The sequence below is a fragment of the Muntiacus reevesi genome, chromosome 18 (genome assembly GCF_963930625.1).
Source record: "Muntiacus reevesi chromosome 18, mMunRee1.1, whole genome shotgun sequence".
Lineage (NCBI taxonomy): Eukaryota > Metazoa > Chordata > Mammalia > Artiodactyla > Cervidae > Muntiacus > Muntiacus reevesi.
Genome location: NC_089266.1, coordinates 42,500,868 through 42,506,943, shown reverse-complemented (window position 1 = coordinate 42,506,943; position 6,076 = coordinate 42,500,868). Strand labels below are relative to the sequence as shown.

General features: G+C 48.9%; 1 pseudogene; it reads right to left on the bottom strand.

The window, feature by feature from the left end:
• Positions 1 to 2,082: 2,082 nt before the first annotated feature.
• Positions 2,083 to 3,462, bottom strand: LOC136149498 (tubulin alpha-1A chain-like; annotated as a pseudogene).
• Between the last annotated feature and the right edge of the window lie 2,614 nt (positions 3,463 to 6,076).

Below are 6,076 nucleotides of genomic sequence, written 5' to 3'. Positions count from 1 at the left end.
ATTTGGAAAAGTCAGCAGTGGCCCCAGGACTGGTAAAGGACAGTTTTCATTCCAATCCCAAGGAAAGGCAATGTCAAAGAATGCTCAAACTACCGCACAATTGCACTCATCTCACATGCTAGTAAAGTAATGCTCAAAATTCTCCAAGGCAAGCTTCAGCAATACATGAACCGTGAACTTCCAGATGTTCGAGCTGGTTTTAGAAAAGGCAGAAGAACCAGAGATCAAATTGCCTACATCTGCTGGATCATCAAAAAAGCAAGAAAGTTCCAGAAAAACATTTATTTCTGCTTTATTGACTATGCCAAAGCCTTTGACTGTGTGGATAACAATAAACTGTGGAAAATTCTGAAGGAGATGGGAAAGCCAGACCACCTGACCTGCCTAGTGAGAAACCTATATGCAGGTCAGGAAGCAACAATTAGAGCTGGATATGGAAGAACAGACTTGTTCCAAATAGGAAAAGGAGTACGTCAAGGCTGTATATTGTCACCGTGCTTAATTAACTTACATGCAGAGTACATCATGAGAAACGCTGGGCTGGAAGAAGCAGAAGCTGGAATCAAATTGCCAGAAGAAATATCAATAACTTCAGATATGCAGATGACACCACCCTTATGGCAGAAAGTGAAGAGGAACTAAAAAGTCTCTTGATGAAAGTGAAAGAGGAGAGTGAAAAAGTTGGCTTAAAGCTCAACATTTGGAAAACTAAGATCATGGCATCTGGTCCCATCACTTCATGGGAAATAGATGGGGAAACAGTGGAAACAGTGTCAGACCTCATTTTTCTGGGCTCCAAAATCACTGCAGATGGTGATTGCAGTCATGAAATTAAAAGACGCTTACTCCTTGGAAGAAAAGTTATGACCAACCTAGATAGCATATTAAAAAGCAGAGACATTACTTTGCCAACAAAGGTCCGTCTGGTCAAGGCTATGGTTTTCTCAGTGGTCATGTATGGATGTGAGAGTTGGACTGTGAAGAAAGCTGAGCGCCAAAAAATTGATGCTTTTGAACTGTGGTGTTGAAGAAGATTCTTGAGAGTCCCTTGGACTCAAGGAGATCCAACCAGTCCATCCTAAAGGAGATCAGTCCTGGGTGTTCATTGGAAGAACTGATGCTGAAGCTGAAACTCCAATACTTTGGCCACCTGATGCGAAGAGTTGACTCATTGGAAAAGACCCTGATGCTGGCAGGGATTGGGGGCAGTAGGAGAAGGGGACCACAGAGGATGAGATGGCTTGATGGCATCACCGACTCGATGGACATGAGTTTGAGTAAACTATAGGAGTTGGTGATGGACAGCGAGGCCTGGTGTGCTGTGATTCATGGGGTCACAAAGAGTTGGACACAACTGAGCCACTTAGCTGAACTGAATGGTTCAAGTATGGTGTACCTCCCCCCCAAATTTACATGACCACTGTCACCCATTTTAGCCACCAGTAATTTTTCATTTTTGTTTTAAAAAAATTTGCTTATTTGACTGCCTGGAGTCTTATTTCTGGGACGTGGGATGTTTGTTGTGGCATATAGGAGTCTAATTATAGCGTGAGGGCCAAGTAGTTGTGGCCCTTGAGTGAAAGTCACTCAGTTGTGTCCAACTGTTTGTGACCCCATGTATTATATAGTCCATGGAATTCTGGAGTAGGTAGCCAGAATACTGGAGTAGGTAGCCATTCCCCTCTCCAGGGGGATTGAACCAGGGATCCTGACCCAAAGATCAAACCCAGGTCTCCCTTATTGCAGGCAGATTTTTATCAGCTGAGCTACCAGGGAAGCCCAAGAATACTGGAGTGTGTAGCCTATCCCTTCTCCAGGGGATCAATTCGGGGTCTCTTGCACTGCAGGTGGATTCTTTTTTTTTTTTTTCTTCATTTAAGATGGAAATACTTTATTCAAACCCATGAGAGAAATGGATGGCTTGGGTCTGTAACAAAGCATCATGTTTTAAAGCATAGGTCAATAATTATATATGAGTGTATACACTGCTACATACAAATTAACTGATCAGACCGCAACTTTTCAATGCTTGAAACAGAATAAGCTTCCCTGTAAAAGCAGCACCTTTGTGATGTTTTAACTTTAGTATTCCTCTCCCTCTCCTTCCACAGAATCCACACCAACCTCCTCATAATCCTTCTCAAGGGCAGCCAGGTCCTCACAGGCCTCAGAAATCTCTCCTTCCTCCATGCCTTCACCCACATACCAGTGAACAAAGGCACGCTTGGCATACATCAGGTCAAACTTGTGGTCCAGGAGAGCCCAGGCCTCAGCGATGGCTGTGGTGTTGCTCAGCATGCACACAGCTCGCTGGAATTTGGCCAGATCCCCACCAGGTACCACAGTGGGAGGCTGATAATTAATGCCAGCCTTGAAGCCAGTGGGGCACCAGTCCACAAACTGGATGTACGCTTGGTCTTGATGGTGGCAATGGCAGCATTGACATCTTTGGGAACCACGTCACCATGGTACAACAGGCAGCAGGCCATGTATTTACCATGGCGAGGGTCACATTTCACCATCTGGTTGGCTGGCTCAAAGCAAGCACTGGTGATCTCTGCTACAGAAAGCTGTTCATGGTAGGCTTTCTCAGCAGAGATGACAGGGGCGTATGTGGCCAGAGGGACGTGGATGCGAGGATAGGGCACCAGATTGGTCTGGAACTCTGTCAGATCCACATTCAGGGCTCCATCGAACCTCAGGGAAGCAGTGATGGAGGACACAATTTGACCTATCAACCTATTCAGGTTAGTATATATTGGGCGCTCAATGTCAAGGTTTCTACGACAGATGTCGTACATGGCCTCATTGTCTACCATGAAGGCACAATCAGAGTGCTCCAGGGTGGTGTGGGTGGTGAGGATGGAGTTCTAGGGCTCAACAACAGCTGTGGAAACCTGGGGGGCTGGGTAAATGGAGAACTCCAGCTTGGACTTCTTGCCATAATCGACAGCGAGATGTTCCATCAGCAGAGAGGTGAACCCAGAACCGGTTCCCCCACCAAAGCTGTGGACAACCAGGAAGCCCTGAGGACCGATGCACTGGTCAGCCAGTTTCCGAATTTGGTCCAAGACGAGGTCAATGATCTTCTTGCCAATGGTGTAGTGGCCTTGGGCATAGTTGTGGCAGCATCTTCTTTGCCTGTGATGAGCTGCTCAGGGTGGAAGAGCTGGCGGCAGGTGCCAGTGCGAACCTCATCAATGACTGTGGGTTCCAAGCCTACAAACACTTCCTTGGGCACATGCTTGCCAGTGCCTGTCTCACTGAAGAAGGTGTTGAAGGAGTTATCTCCTCCCCCAATAGTCTTGTCACTTGGCATCTGGCCATCAGGCTGGATGCATGTTCCAGGCAGTAGAGCTCCCAGCAGGCATTGCCGATCTGGACACCAACCTGGCCAATGTGGATGGAGATGCACTCAAGCATAGTTGCTGTTTTGCGGCTGCTGAGCAGATGGTGGAGAGGAGGAGAAGAGATTGTTACTTCTTACAGCGCAACTCTTAGGCAGTCGATGTAAGAGAACCTGCAGGTGGATTCTTTACAAGCTGAGTTACCACGGAAGCCCTTCGTTTTAAAAGCGCAGACCTGGGTTCCACATTTATTGAGGTCCAAGTTGAGGTAATTAGGCAGGAACCAGAGGGCAGGAAGAGACATGTGGGGTCCCTCACTCATTTATCTAGGTTTCCCAAGGCTTTCTAGAAAGGAAGATGTCAGGGGTGGGGCTGGCCTAGGTGCTTACCTAGAAGCTGTCATAGAGCTGGCAAAGTGCTTATTCAAGATGGGTGTTTGAAAGGGATGCTTTAGTGATCAGAAGCTTAAAGCCAGGTACTTAGCATCAGACATGTTCACTCCATTTCCCACCATAGCCTCACCTTTTAACATTCCCACCAAGGGTGCAAAAGGCCTCCTTCCTCCATGTCATCATCAACATTTGTCAGTTTTTGGTTTTTGAGAGTGTGAGGGGGTTGACACATTTGGAACACATGCCACGGTGTAGGGTCCAGAGAACCGAGAGTCTCAGACGAGTGTCTGGGTCTTTGAGTAATGGTGCTCTGGGGGCATCTCTTGCCTCCTCAAGGCCAGAGCCAGGCCCTGGAAATGGGATGCAGTGACACACGGTGATGCCAGGCTGCCAATCTGTCCCTATCACATCCTCTCAGAGCGGGAGGGGCTCCTTTGCTCAACGTCAGACTGTCTGTGTAACTTCCTCACTCCAGGCCTGGAAGGTCCATGGAGCTGAGACTCCTTCTATCCTGTTCACAGCTGCACTTGGCCCGTAGCCTGCTGCCCCACACCCAGGCCAGCCCCCGGCCAGTGCTGAAGAGGACAGAGAGAAGGAGGCAGACCCAGTGACCCACTGTTTCCTCCCGCAGCACATCCCCTTCACCGGAAGGATAGGAGGGGGTCTCCAATCAGACACAAGATCACCGTGATGGGGAGTGTTCATTTCTTAGGTGGGAACAGGTATTGGGAATGGTCTTCTCTCTCAGCCTCATCCCTGAGCAAACCATGGTGCTGTCAGCTCAGAATGGTTCACACAGAACCTTCTGAGTGCCCACACCCAGCTCAGGGTATGGGAAGGGCGCCACGCCCCTACCAACAATGCACAGCCCCCCTGCCACCTACCTATAGCAGACAGGGCACCATTAACCAGACTCCTCAGAGACGGGAGGAATGGAGGCTCACGGTCTAGGGAGGGAAGCAGCCCAGCCCAGATGAAGAAATTCTAGGACTGAACTTCCTGCACAATGACCCAGAGCCGCAGATACATCAACCTTCTCCATTTCTAATAGCCAGCCCCATCTACTTCAGAACCCTCATTTGAGGGGATGCAGAAATATTTAAAGTCGCCTTTAACATTGCAATTTGTTCTCTTTCAGTTTCAAGATCTTTTCTGGAAAATGCAAATCAATTCAAAACATTAATATCTCAGCTCTGTTTCCCATCCCCCTCCTTCTCAAGGGGGCCTATCGGGAAACAGAGAAGAATGTGCACATGTTCTCAGAGGCAGTAGGGGTCCTCAGGTGTTCACAAATCCCGGGTGGAACTCTCCAGAGCTCCAGGTGGTACGGAAGCCTGGGACCTGTGCCCGTGTCAGTAGGGTCCATGTGGACTGCACGCTGAGATCTACACTGTCTGCTGAGGCCCCTCAGGACACGTGGTCTCTCTTGAAGCCTCTCTGTCCAATCTCAGCTGGCTTCTGCCCTCGCTGGATCTCTCATCACTTTGCATGGGGTCTGGGACCTTCTGGATCCCTCCAGGCCCCTCCCGCACAGCCCTACCTCTGCATCTGGGTTCGGGATGACTTCCTCTGCCACTGCCTCCCCTGCCAAGTGACCCGGCCACACTGACCATGGGACTCTAAGAGCCCTGAGTGCACCCAGGGGACTCGGAGGGAAGTGAGGCACCCAGTTCCCCAGAAACCCAGCCAGCAGGGAATCCGTACCTTGACTCGGATCTCCCATCCCTCTCTCTCCCTCTCACTCTGCTGACCCTTCCTCCCAGCACAGCAGGGCTTTCTACTCCACTCTGTCTAATAGAACTGTCTCTACCTCCGAGGGTCCCTCTTCGATGGGAGCTGCTGTTCTCTCCTTCCCTGGGGCAGAATTTTCAGAGGAACACAGCAATGAATCTGGAGGATGCCAAACAGGAAAAAAACTTCTGGAAAAAAAAACTCTGGAAAAAATCTTCCAGAGATGTTTCAGGAACACTTTTCTCCACTTTAGGAATTAGGGACTTAGATGTTGCCATTTCAGGGTCACTTGGAGCTTCCTTTTCCTTGAGTGGAGGACAGGTGGGTTCAGGACCATGCCAGTTCCTCATGGCCCTGCTGGATTAAACCTCACAGAGCACCCTAGTGTTGAGGACAGCATCCAGAAGTCACCTCCTTCACCGAGAAAGCAAATAGGTTCTGGGAATAAGAGGACTCCTAGGCATATACCCTGAAGAACCATAATTGAAAAAGACACATGTACCACAGTGTTCATCACAGCACTATTTTCGATAGCTAGGACATAAAAGCAACCTAGATGTCCATCAGCAGATGATTGGATAAAGAAGTTGTGGTACATACATACAA